A 14,812-nucleotide genomic window follows, 5' to 3' on the forward strand; every position below is an offset into this window, starting at 1 on the left:
GGTGGGCATTATTCCCAATGTTTCTGACATCAGGGAAGGGTCCCGAGGACACAGGTGAGATGCCGAGACCAGGTCGGCCGCCTTTCCGATGAGGAGGGGCAGGGGAACGCACAGGCAATAGCGTGAGGAAGGAACAGAGATCCTGGGCGGGTCCCCGGGAGCGGATGGGGGGAGCAAAGAGACAAGTTTGGCTAGAGAAGGGGTTCTAGGGCAAAGACTGGGAGGAGTGAAAACTCACCAGGCCTCAAACACAGACGGACACGTGTTGCCTTGGTCCCAAAGACCAGCCCCTGAGAAGAGACAGCAAGTAAGTGCGAAGTGTGTGCTTCCTGAGAGCATTTCAGGAGAGAAAGGAGGCCCGATCAAGTCAACAATGCTGTCTAGAGGTCATAACTCTGTGACCCAGGCCTGGCCTTAGGGAATTTAGGGCCCGAAGGTAGGGTCTGGTGCACAATGTTGGCAAGAGAAAAATTCCCAAACCTCTCCTGCGCTCTCTAGTTCCCTGCGCCTGTGGGAGCACGGTGCCGTGTATTTCCAGAAGGCTGAGCTATCAGATCCACCTCCTAAGCCGTGGCTGCCACTTTCCTCCTCCCTCCCCACACATCCCCTTCGCCACAGGCTCGGAGGGCCAGGCCCAGCAGCTTGCCTGGATGCCATGGAACAGCGGCTTCTCAGAGGGCGCAGCTCCTTCATCCCGTGCTGCTACTGCCACCCCGTGGCCGAGGCGGGAATAGCATGCCTGTGCGCCTCGGCCCTCTGGGCAGACGGGGAAAGAATTTATGGAAACGTGAGAAACGTTTCCCTTTTAGACAGTGCAGTGCAGAGGATGGAACTAGGGGGAAAGGAAAATAGTGTCTTTGGAAGTGAGAGTCTCCATTCAAACCTTTTTGGTGTTCTAAGTTTTAGGATCCATGTGAAACTTAAACATCTCCGCTGCTGCAGCCCTGGCTTCCTTTGATCCGAACCAAAGACACTCTCACTGCTTTTTACTAAATACAAACAAGAGGGGCTCCCTGGGCCGCCAGGGTGGGGAGGTGCGGGCGGTGCCCCCACACTCCCTGCCGAGCACACCTGCCCCCTGCCCGGACCGTCTCCACCAGCACCGGGCAGCGCTCTCTGCTGGGTCTCAGAGGGACCGCTCCAGCGTCTCCTGGGGTGTCCTCGCATGTGTATCATTTCCCTTTTCTTTTTAAAGCGGTGGCTCCCTTTACTGTGACAGGCACACTTCGGGGCAGGGCACCTGTCACCCTCCGTGCCCAGGGCTGTGAGCAGCTGCAGCCACACCCCTTGTGTGTGAGTCGATGCCCAGGGGGGCCCACCTGTGAACCCCTGTTTCTTCCTCTGTAGGACGGGGATGATCTACACGGAGCAGAGGGTTCCGAGGATAAAGTGAGGTGAGCCTGCATATATTATTATTATTATTGATTTTTTTTAACAGAGAGGAAGAGAGAGATAGAGAGTTAGAAACATCGATGGGAGAGAATCATCCATCAGCTGCCTCTTGCACACCCCGCACCGGGGATGTGCCTGCAACCAAGGTACATGCTCTTGATTGGAATCGAACCTGGGACCTTTCAGTCCGCAGGCCGATGCTCTATATCCACTGAGCCAAACCGGTTTCGGCTGAGTCTGCTTTTGATTCCATCCACCTGGACCGCTGGGGCTGCGGTCCTTCTATGCGAGCCAGGCCCTCTCCCAGCACGGACACCCGGAGGTCTGTCTGCACCACCAGGAGCCTGCACCCTGCCCGCCCTCCGCGAGGAAAGGGCGGGGGCGCTCAGAGGGGTGCCCTCTGTGCCCCTGGAACCCGGAGATGAGAAAAGGAGGGGATCCGAGGAGCCGGGGGGGGGGGGGGGGGTCGGGGGGGAGGGGGGACAGGAGAGATGGAGGCCCATGTCTCAGGCTCCCTACCTGGTCACGACAGAGCTAGGACGGATGCTCAGCATCCGGGGTGAAGGAGGAGCGGTGAGGGGAGGGCAGAGCCCATGGGACTGCCAGGGCATGGGGTTGGGGTCCCCCCCCTCCTCACCCCCCCACCCTCCAACCCCCCGGACAGCAGGTCAGGCCGGGGCGTCAGGACTCCAGGGAGCAGGGCTCCTGGCACGGAGCCTCGCCCGCTGTAGGGAGCGGGACCTGGACCTGCGGGGCAGAGGGGCGGGCGGGGGGCGCGGGGACAGGAGCCGGAGGGAGCGCGGGGCTCGGCCTCGGGGCGGGAGGGAGGCTCCAGGCCACGGGCGCCGGGCGGGGCGCCAGGAGGGGGCGCTGCGTGCAGCGCGCATCCAGCTACAAACGTGCACGTGGGGGATGAGGGCAATTATGTGATACCATAATCCATAAAATTAAATTAAAAAAATAAAAAAGGAGAAAAAAACACACCAAACAAACAAACAAACAAAAAACAAAAAACGTGCACGTGGTCGGGGAGCCGGGCTCCGGCGGGAAGGCACTCCCACTCGGAGTCATCTCTGCCGACCTTGGTCCGTGTCTCCACACACGGACGGCGTGCTGGGGTGAGAGGAAGGAGGCATCCCCTCCCCACGGGCGGTTAGCCATAGGCGGTTGGTTCTTTGGTTCTGGATCCCTATGCCAAGCCCCCGCCGGGAAGGGGACATCTTCCTGGCCCCGAAATGGCTCAGCCTGCAGCTGGGGCGGGCGTTTCTGTCACCACGTTCAGTTTCATCCGGTGGACAGGGGGGCAGAGCCCGGGACGTGGAACGGAACCTGCGTGATGGGGAGAAGCTGTTTGGAGGCGCTGTAGGAAGCGGACCGGGAAGCGGCTGGCACGCACTGCCCCCTGGTGTCCGCGGCGTGAATTGCACTTCGGCTGCCGCCAAAAGCTGGGAAGGGCCGCAGGACCGCTCTGCTGCAGCTCCTCTTTCTCACCTGACAAACCTCCTTGCAGGGAGGGGGTGTTGGGTTCTTACCGGTGTTCTTTCCAGCAGTCAACAATGTCGACCGGTTTCCGTGTTTGCCAACCTGTTTCCACACTGTGGGCCACACAGTCCCCCGGAGGAGATGACCACAGCGGAAGCATGGAAGTGGGGCCTCCTCACCCCCTTCCACGGCAGCCCGCCTGGGAGCTGGTTTTGTCCTTGCAGAGAGATCCAGAACCAAGTCCTGGCACAGCCACCTAGAAACCGTGAGACCCACGGAGTGAACGAGTCACCCAGTCTTCCTACACTTTTTTTTTTTTTTTTAATATTTTTATTGAATTCAGAGAAGAAGGGAGAGGGAGAGAGAAATAGAAACAGATCCAGAGACAGAGAAGCATGGATCAGATGCTCAAACCTCAGAGGGAAGGTATGGGAGGGTGGGGGGGAAGGGGGAGAGATCAACCAAAGGACTTGTATGCATGCATAACCAATGGACACGGACACCAGGGGGGTGAGCGCATGACTGGAGTTGGGGGTGGTGGTGAAGCAATAGGGGGATAAAAACACATATGTAATACCTTAATCAATAAAAAAATATTTTTATTGAATCCAGATAAGAAGGGAGAGGGAGAGAGAGATAGAAACATCAATGATGAAAGAGAATTATTGAGCCGAAACCAGTTTGGCTCAGTGGATAGAGCATCCGCCTGCGAACTGAAAGGTCCCAGGTTCGATCCCGGTCAAGGGCATGTACCTTGGTTGTGGGCATATCCCCAGTAGGGGGTGTGCAAGAGGCAGCTGATCGATGATTCTGTCTCATCATTGATGTTTCTAACTCTCTATCCTCTCTGTAAAAAAAATATATATATATTTTTTTTTAAAAAAGAGAGAGAGAGAGAAAGAATCATTGATTGGCTGCCTCTTGCATGCCCCCTACTGGGGATTGAGCCCACAACCAAGGCATGTGCCTTTGGAATAGAACCTGGAACCCCTCAGTCCGCAGGCCAATGCTCTATCCGCTGAGCCAAACCAGCTAGGACCTTGCTACCCCTTACTTATCCAGTCAGCTGAGCTCTGCACTCACCTTCCACTGTGCTGGAACGTCAGAGTTGAAAAAGAAATGGATTCCAATGTTCAGGAGCGTATAGAGGGCGGAGTACTCTTATCGCAGGGTGGCATGTTTAATGCTGCTCCCGAAGCTTCGGGGCAGGTCAGTGTGGGGGACACTTTATCGCAGGACTGTGAACAGTGACACCTGCCTCCTGAGGGTGGTGTGAAGGTTAAGTGGATAGCTCGGGTAGCCAATCAGTTCGGCGTCTGGCACACAAGTAACAATAAATGATGGTCATCGGATTCTCAAGGGACCATATCAAGTGGTGGCAGCGGTGAGTGTGGGGGCAAGGTTGAGGTGGTATGAGGTGGGAAGGGTTATTTAGACCAGCACCATGCATACCCATGGACTGTGAACCCCAAACGCAAGCCGCAGACGTAGTTCTAACTGTGCTAGCGATCTCATGAAAAAAGTTTCACTAGAGTGAAATTAACTTCATAATGAACTTAACTCCATATATCCAAAATATTGTCAATTCAACATATAAGAAAAGATTGTTAGCGAGCTCTTTCACGTGTTTTTGTTCCCAGCAAGTCTTCACGATCCCTCGTCTGTGCTACACTCACAGCACGTCTCCTCAGGAGCCACTGAATTTCAAGCACCCGATGGTCCCTGAGGCTTCCGTGTCAGACAGCGTAGCATTGCTGGGCCTGAGGGGCCCCTCTGGGCCAGGAGAGGACACGATGCTGAATTGGCTCCTGACCCTGTGGTGGAGCCAGAGCTGCTGCTGCCTGTTTGGCTCAGGGAGACGCGCCGTCTGCATCGGAATCACCTGGGTAGCTGCTTACGCAGAAAACCTGGTTCCTAGCCCCATCCCGCCTGAATTGCCTCAGACCAGGAACCTGCACGTTCAAGTGATGTGGAGGTTCAGCCTCGACTGTCCTTCCCAATGCAGAGAATTGTGTCCTCAGAAAGACAAGTCACGGGATGCAGGCTGCCCTCAAGGAGGGGTCATAACCTTGGGAGAGGTCGTTTTCTCTGGCTGTGGGCAGTTGGAGAGCAGCGCTTACCGCTTACTGGAGAGCCATTACTCCCCACCTCCAATCCCTAAAACTCCCAGCAGCTGGGGGAGGGGGTGCCTGCCGCTACGAGTGGGATCTTGGCAGCACGTCGCGTCTCCAGTTGTCTTTCCCTCGTTCAGATTCATCCATGTCCATCCCCATGCGTGTCCATCCAGTGTGTCCATCCTCGTGGAGAAACATGCTCCAGGACTGTGGTTGGTCTCCTTTCCTAAGGAAACTTAAACGAGGAAGAAATAGAGCTACAACACACCACAGCAGTCTTCAGGTTGCCAGATGTACACATCATCTAAATCCTGTAACACCTGTTCTTGTTTCTCTTCCTCAGCTAGCACCTCTGCTGGTTTTGTAGCTCTCTGGTGTGCATGCAACTCAGACCCCTGTTCTAAAGATGTATGAACCCCTAGTACCATGACATTCTCAACCCATGCCTTCTATGCTTGTCAGTTTTTTGTCAGACATGTGCTGGAGACTACCTAGAGACATCTTACCAAATCTCTTTCTTGTACTCATTGAATAATGCAGCCATATCTCCTCTTAAAGAGGATGGTCAACGTTCCAAAATGGCAGCGGATTAATCGGAAACGTGAAATAAGCCAGTCAGAGAAAGACAAGTATCACATGATCTCACTCATATGTGGAATCTAAAGAAAAAAGTAAACCGGTGAACAAAATAGATCCAGAGACATGGAAGTGGGGGGAGCTGGGGTGGGTGGGTGGGGTGGGGTGGGAAGAGATAAACCAAAGAATTTATATGCTTATATGCATACCCTATGGATGGACACAGACAATAATGTGGCGGAGGCCTAAGGTGGGGATGGCTAGGGATTAGAAGGGGTCAATGGGGAAAAGAGGGGGACATCTGTAATATTTTCAACAATAAAGATTAAAAAAAGATTATGGCCAATTATACCTACAGGCCTGGTGACTCCTTCCTCCGTTGCTGTACTCCTAAAACCAGAGCCTTAAGTTGCCAGGCTTCAGACGCAGTTTAATATTTCATGGGATCCCTGCAATGTTCCTCAGGATCCCGCTCTGGGAAGCAGGACTTCCGGTTATGTTGAGTCTAGAATTTCATGGCTTCTAGGAGAGCACAGATTCCCAAAGTGGGTCTTTGAGAATAACGGTAAGCAAGAGCATGCCTATTTCAACCTGTTGGTCCTTGGACTCTGAGAGAAGAGAACGCATGCGTAAGCTAGAGACACAGGGCTATGAGGTAAGCCACTTCCTATGTCCCTGGTGAATGCTCTGGGTTCTTGAACTCATACACACAGGGCTATGAGGTAAGCCACTTCCTATGTCCCTGGTGAATGCTCTGGGTTCTTGAACTCATACATGACTTAGTGTGTATGTTGCACCTGGAAGCTGCGGTACCATGCTCACAGGGCCTCACCACCAAGATGGCACTACAGCTAGTCATGCCATGGCTCTGTCAGGCTGACAGCTTCTGGGGATATGATATATCACAGGACCATGGCCCCCCTGGCACAGCTCCTTTTGTCACACCTCTCTGTCTGAAGCAATGTTAATAGGAAGGCTATGTCAGTGGATTAAATACTTTGCAAGCATTCGGAGAGTGGCTGAGGCAAGAAAAACAAACCTGTACCTCGGATATCTATTTCTTCCAGTCAATATGAGTCTCTAATTCTTCGAAGATGGAAATGCTCTAGAGTCATCAGCTTGCTACCAAGTAGGCAGTTGGTCCCTTTGAGAAGTGGTGCCGCGTGTGATGGGCATTGGTGTCTATTGCCGTCAGATGGGAGGTATGGTAGCAGTAGCCAGTCAGCCCTGGGGAGTGGGAACCTAGCAGTGGGACCCATGCACAGCCTCCTTCTCTGCTACTAAGCATACACTGGTCCTGAGTCCATTGCATCTATATGAGGTGGCCAATGACAGATTGGCTGTTGTCAATTCCTAGGGTCATTCAGTCTACTTAGTTGTTCACTGGCTTGTCAATGTGGTTGCCTTCTGGTAGGCTTTAAAATGTGATGCAAAATCTTCATACATGGAGCCTGTCCGTGGGCTTGTTGACAGGCCTCTTCCACAGACCGCTGTATTCCTGATCTCCCAATGTTTCTCCTTCCTGGGCCATGACCACCAGCCAAGCCATCCACTGTTTCCCATGAGTCTGGACATAGTCTCCCCTCAGATCACTTGTCATTATACACGATGTGACTGACCATGGGTGCTACCCAAGCTCTGCCCATTGGGGGAACTTAACCTTACCACTGACTCCCAGGGCCATCACCTGAGGCGAGCTGTATCCATTGCATCAGCAGTAGTTGGCATGATGGTCTGAGTCATGTGCCCATGTAACTTATCTGTGCTGACCATCCGTCTTTGTGATAATGCTGTATATGCCACGTCTAACTTAAAATGGATTGTTGATGAGCCCACCTGACCATATAGCAGGGTAGAGCTAACAGAACCCAGCTCAGGATGGACAGTTCTGGCTGCATGGTGGTCACTGGATGTACTATGGTCAAATACTCTAAGAGATGTGAGCAACATGAGCTACTTTTCACCTACGTTATAATTTTGTACTTCAGAAGCCCTTGTTTCAGAACTTCGGGATGTCCATTGTGATTTCCCTATCAGTGGTTGCCAGAAAACCCTATCCTATGTCTTTCCCACCACAGGTACCACTTCAGCCACAGGGTGGTTGGTGTCAGACAGCCCACATAGAAAGACTGCTTGCACTGAAACCTGAGTCTGTTATAAACTGAGCTGTTCTTGGCCCCCTCTCAAAAAGCAATGTTATACTCCACAGAATTGTTACATACGTGAGCCAAAGATGGCTCGGTATGTGAGTCTCTAGGCTGTTGACTCCTCACAGCAACCTGAGACCAATTAGCTCAAAACCCCACTAATGTCAAAGTCAAATTTTCACATATACAATTGTATTACACATAGCTCAAATAATTTTAGCCACGCAGAGTCTGCCTGCTTTGTGCACCCTGCCAAACTACATTTAACATCTGATAGCATAGGTAAGCCTGGAGGTATAAAAACCCAGAGCCCTGCTCTCCTTTGGAGCTCCCTGGCCCAGAACCTCTCTGCTGTACTGATGAGAGACATCAGCTAGACCTGCAAGTCCCTTCACCCACTGCAATTCCCTGGCCTTTCTCCCTCCTACCCATGCAACATAGTTGGATGGTAGATTTTCTGACCTTTTGTAGTACAGCTATGGTAGCATGCACTTCTGTGGGCATTTTGATCCATCTCCACTATTTGACCCAGAAAGTTCTGGCATCTCTACTCCAGTTAGTGTGCCCAAGATTCCAAGAACTAATCTCTTAGCCTGTTAGCATGATCTGTCAAGGGCCTTGCCACAATATTAAATTTTGTAACATAGGAGAGGGCTCTCAGATAGACAAACTCCTTGATTCCCTTGATCAAGCAACCTCAGAATCCAGACCCATACATCCTTTCTGGCTCCTGCTAGGACATATTGACTAGATTCCACAGTCTTCCAGGGCTACTCCAGCTGCCTATTGCTTTCATTATCTCTCCATAGTTCTGGGAATCAACTGGGCTTAGCTAAGAAGTTCTTGCTCTGGGTTGCTCATGTGGTTAGAGTCACACAATGGCTGGGCTGGAGTCATCAAGTCATTCTATTATTTCAGTTGCAAGAAATAATCAGACCAGGAAAAGAAAAGCAGAAAATGGACTAAGGGCTGCTTAGAACTAGGGAAAAAGCAAACTGAAGATGATAGTTGAGGGATACAGGATTTCTTATGGAGGTGATAAAATTTTTAAAAATTGATGTGATGGTTGTATCACTCTGAATATACTAAAACGACTGAATTCTGTACTTTAAATAATTGAATTTTATGGTATGTGAATTATATCTCACCTAGAGGCCTGGTGCATGAATTCATGCACAGATGGGTCCCTTTTCCTGGCCAACAATTGGGGCCGATTAGGGCCAGCTAGCCAGGGGGAGAGGCTGCAGGAGGTTGGCTGTAGGAGTACACAGACCATTAGGGGACAGCTCCTGTGTTAAGCACCTGCCCCCTGGTGGTCAGTGCACATAATAGTGAATGGCCATAATGGTTGCTTAGGTATATATATATATATATATATATATATATATATATATATATATAGATTAGAGGCCCAATGCATGGAATTCGTAGAGTCCCTAGGCCTGGCCAGCGATCAGGGCGGATCTGGGGGGCGACTGGTGGAGCAATCAGGGGGGACTCTGCTGGCACACGCCTTGGCTGGCCTGAGACCTGCAAGCTGGGGGCAGCTTCTGAATCAAGTGTCTTCCCCCTGGTGCTCAGTGTGTGTCATAGCAACCGGTCAATCTGCCATTCAGTTGATTTGCATATTAGGCTTTTATTATATAGGATAAAGTTGTTACAAAAAATAATACAAAGAAAGTGGGGTTAATTCTATGAGTATCTAAATAAATCTTAACTGTAGAAAGGGAAGACTATAGAAAGGATGGAGTTATACTTGATAAAGCAGTCATTGGCAAAGCCACTTATATTTTCCAAGAGGGAGAAGTGCAGTGATTTGTCAGTGACATAATGACCTTGCTTTTGTCTCCCTTTATCATGGTCTCAGCGTGACCTTGTCTGATGTTGGTGGCACTGGCTTTCTGTGAGACGTTCACCGGGAGAATAACGGAGCCGCTGTGACTGCCAGCAAGCCGCTGCCAGGCCGATGGTTGGGGGTCAGGGTCTGCATTTGTCCTTTCTCACACAGATTCATTCAGGAGAGGTTATGGGGCCCGTCCAGTGGGCTGTGAACCCCTGAAATTGTGTGCCACGTTTCAGAATGTGAGCTTATAATACAGAGAACAAGTCCATGGAATTTATTAGATTCTTTGAAGTGGTTTGTAACCAGAAAAATTAAGGAACACTCATCCAACTTAAAAAGTAAAACAAACAAAACAAAAAACAACAAAAAAAAGAGCCCTGAAACTCCAGCTATCTTGGGCACATTTAGGAAGCAGGATGCAGCAGGCACTGGAAGCCACGGTGAGAGAAAGAGGACACTCGTGTGTGACGTGGAGGGCAGCTTGGAGATGGAGCCTGAGCCTGCGTTTTCCAGACAGGCCAGAAGCAGACTGCTTGAGTTCATGAAACATCTTCAGGGTGAGTCATCAGCCCGGGATACTATACCAGGAGAATTTTTATTTAAAAAAAAAAAAAAAAAAAAAAAAAAAAAAAGGCATTCATTTTCCCTTTTCCCTGAACGGTTTAGTCATTGACCTACACAAAATACCTTGCGTTTTTCGGGTGCTTTGGATCTGTGTGTGTGAGGAGTCATATGTCCTTACCCAAAGGCAGGGTCAGGATACAAAGGCCAGTGGTCTCTGTGAGCGACTGAGAAAGCCAGGCAGAGTCTGAGAGCCTCCTCCCAGCCGGTATCCCAGCCCAGCTGCCTGACTCACCCCTTTCATCCTGCAGTGAGCTTGGGAGAGTGACAAAAAATGGAAATTTTAGAAACTCACGACCGAATGTGTTCTGAAGCATTCCTCAGGGGAACAGGATGCTGCACACCTCATAGGTCTGTGTCTCCGGCTTATGAATGTGTTTCCTGCTTTCAGCCACAAAGAATTTGCTCACAGATCAGCTTGACCCGAAAAAAAGCAAGAGGTGGGATTTCCTGAAACAGAGCCGTCTCTCCCCACTCCTCTTCATTCACAATGTGGTCCTCTGTGCTTCCCTGCATTCCCTTCGAGAAAAAGGAGGGAGCAAAGTTAGTACTCTTGTGAATGACTGTATTTGGGTTATTTCCAACACAACGCAGGGGCTCTGATCATGATTAGTGACCAAGATTCCCAGTGGGAAATATGCTACTCGACACTGAATTTTGTTCCTCCGAAAACCCAGAACATTAGAGAGATTCTGTAGAAATAGAGTAATAGCTAATAGGTACTGGCTACTTACTATTTGCTAAATAGTAAACATCAGCTCAAACTGAAGCCTGGATAATTCAATTACTATTTCCTATCCCATATGTAGTATATAACTGTATACTATTATATTGCATTTTACTCACATTCCCAAAGTCACACAGCTGAAGCTCTAAGGGAGAGATAGCTGTTGCATGTTGGGGTCTATGCCTTACTCCTCACAAGCACCACCCAGTTGACCAGTATTAGCCGTTGGTTGAATATAAGAGGCTGAAGATAGCTCCAGCAACGGTGGTGGTGTGCTCTGTCATTTCTGTTTGTCTTTCCAGCCACCAGCATATTTTTGTCTGTGGCTGGATGGAGAAAGGGGACAATCGATGACTTCAGCAGAGTTGTTTGATGTTTAAGGACCTGGAAAAGATTGTTCTTGTGGCAGAGGTGTTTGGTTAGGGAGGTTCCTAGGGTGGAAGGGTCTGGAGGGAGACTGAATTTGCCACGAATTTCTGTTTTGATTCGTGGACATACACAGATGCTTCAAAAATGAAGCATTCAGTGAAGGATGGCATTGCCTCCTGGAGCCCACACACCCAGGAGATACAGAACTGGACTCAGGGTCAGAGATGAGGAAAGGCATGAGGGCCTTTGGCTCTTTGGCCTCTCCCCTTCTCCGATCTCTCCTTCACCCAAGGCCTCACGATCATCAGCCCCATCTTGAGTCCCCTGGGGGCTCATCCTTTTCTCTGCCCGTTGGCAATTCTGTGTCCTCTTCTGGAGAAATATGCTCAGTTGCTCTCACACTGGAAAGGAATGGATGGCAAACCTGCCCTGGCCCCAGTGGCTTGATGGTTAATATCTGTCATCCATAAGATTGGCTCTCAATACTTCCCGTGCCCTAGTTCATTCTCTTCTACAAATCCTAAAAGGTAGTGGTGGTGGTGGGATTCACCAAGGCACATGGGGCCAGGGGCAATTAATGACTTGGGGATGGTGATGGAGAAGAGACTCAATGAGGAGAACAATTGCCATGACTGCAGTGTCTGGGAACATGGCAACTCTGTGAAGACCATGCCTGTCCAAAGCTTTGATCTAGACAAACCCACCGGGCCTTTATTGTTACACAATCTTTGCAGTGCCATCAAGGCAGAAAGCCTTTTTCTTCATCTAAGGTTCTAAGCTGACCCTCTAATCCAAACATGTCTGGCGCGTGTAGGTCCTAGCAATTAAACACTGAACTCGTTTCTTGAGTCAAACACAACATCAGCAACATCAACATCAATAACCACATCACAACCTCACAGCAGCGAATGCCTAAAAAGCACTTGTGACTTGCTAGGCACTACTCCATGCACTTTGAATGCGTTATGACCTTATTGAATCCTGCCACAACCTTAGGAGGCAGGTAAAATTCATACCCCCATTTTATAGTTGAAGAAACTGAAGTTCAGAGAGGTTAAGAAACTTGCCCCAAGTCACATGCTTAGATTGTGTGCTGGGGTCAGAATTTGAGCCTAAGTAGTCTGGCCCTAGAGAGCATGTTTTTTAGGCAAATGTGTGCTTTGAGTATATTTAGGCGTTGTCCAGCCACCTGATAGAATATAACATTTCTGGGCAGCAGTGCACCCTGCACTGTTTCCCTAGGAAGCAAGCTTACAATTTTTGTCAGAGGCCAAGAAGACTATGAGAGCCAATAAACTTTGAATTATAAAATGGAGATTTCATCCTTTGCTCTCCATAGAGTCATATGAAATTCTGGAAGTCATTTTTAATTCTCCTAGTCTCAAATTCCACAAATGGAGATAATAATACATTTCTTGCCTATATCATCAGATTTTGGGAAATAGATGAAACCAGCTTATGAAAGGACTTGGCAAATTGTGAGGGAGTGTGGGGATGTACTGGTAAGTGGTTGTTATGGCTCTGTGGAAACCTCCTATCATGGCATAATGAATGACCAGCAGAGAGTAAGAATATAGTACCATTGTCACTTACAAAGGGCAGCATATTAATTTTTCTACGTCACTGAGAAAATAAAACCAGGATGCATCCCAGCCCTGCCATGGAAGCCTGGAATAACGGGCTTGGTTCAGAGGACCCATTTACCCTGTCCCATTGTAATAACTTAATTAAGTTCTCTTAGGGAAAAGACCATAAAAGGCTAATGTACTTGGGGTAGTGACGACACTACACGGCATGGTGAATGTCCATCATGTTCGTGTTTATTTACTACATTCCTGGCGCTATATCTCAGGAAGCTTCCAAAGTGCAAAGTTGGACTTGGGAGATTTTACTCCTATGACAGGCAGGGTCCCAGACAAAACTTTCTTCTTCCAGAAACCAACATGAGTACCTCAGAACTCAAGGCCACAAGTTTAATTTCAATTCACATCAGTGTGACTAAATCTTCTCCTAATGACTGTTCAAAGGCTGCAGAGGAAGACATCGGTCAAGCTGGGAAGCTCCCAGGAGACACATCAGCTTCAAATCACAGCCACAGCAGACACCGTCTAACTGGCTTGATGATTTTTCAGGAGACACATGGAAGACATAAATCATACAGAGTAAATCTGAGTGAAAAGTAGGAGAAAACATGTTCGGAAGGAAAAAAAAAAACAACAACCCTGAGAAACATTCACTTAAAGACATGCCATTTAAAAAGTTCCAAGCATTGCTGGAGAAGACAAATATTCTGTATTTGTTGAATAGAACGGTTCAGACTAGATCCATTGGGATCTCTACATCTCTGAGACCCATCAATGTAACTGTTCAAAGAATTGCTCTTCTTACTAGTGATGTGTGTAGGTTTGACCTATCAGTCTTTAATTCAATTGTGTTAAATTCTTTGTTGATTTTTTCCCCATATTTTTAAATAATTTTGCTAATTTAGGGTTTCTATATTTTAAGGATTTCTAAATTTTAAGAATTTGGGCATATTCAAATTTATACTTACTATAACTTCATGATGATTTATTATTATACTAGAGGCCCATTGCACAATATCCATGCAAGAATAGGCCTTCCTTTTTCTACCTTCACTCACACACACACACACACACACACACACACACACACCCGGTCAGGAATCGGCAAGTCCCCACTCCCTAGCTGCCCAGAGCCATCAAGTCCTCACTTCTGCCTGGAGCACCACTCCAATAGCTCCCTCAGCTGCCTCCCTCCCCCTCATAGCAGGCTCTGAGCCTGCATATGCAAATTAACCTCCATCTTTATTGGGTTAATCTGCATACTTACTCTGATTGGCTTTCGGCATAGTGGAGTGATGGTTAATTTGCATGTTTCTCTTTTATTAGGTAAGACTAGTGGCCCTGCACTTGAATTCATGCATGAGTAGTTTGCTGCCTCTTGCCTCAGCTGACCGCCCTGCCCATTGCCGCTGTAGTTCTCCCCTGCTTGTGGCTCACTGCCCGGCCCTTCTGATGATTGGTCATTAGGCATCACGGTGTAAAAACCATTTGCATATTACCTCTTTATTATATAGGATATTTCTAATTATCCTTATTGAGATATTTTGCCTTAACCTGGTATCAATATTTCTATATCAGCTTATTTTGGATTATTATTTGCCTAAAATATATGTATCCATCCTTTTCATTATAATTTTTCTGCATATTTTAGTCTTAGATGCATGTCTTGTAAGTGCATTTTGGATCCTGTTTTATTACATAACATGCTAAGTTCTGCATTTAAATTAAGTATAATCCATATCTACTTGTTGTGATTGATGATATATTTGTATTAATTTCAACCATATAGTTTTATATATTCCATGAAACATTTTTTTCTTTGCCCTTTTTTCTTTTTTCCTCATGTTCTGTTGAACTAAAACTTAAAAAAAAAATGCTCTTCTTACTTAGTGTATTGGATTTGAATATATGGATTATATTTTTATTTTCTTCATGGTCACTTTATATTTCTATATTTT

Source organism: Pipistrellus hanaki, assembly GCF_964339955.1.
Source record: "Pipistrellus hanaki genome assembly, chromosome: 10".
NCBI classification, from domain to species: domain Eukaryota; kingdom Metazoa; phylum Chordata; class Mammalia; order Chiroptera; family Vespertilionidae; genus Pipistrellus; species Pipistrellus hanaki.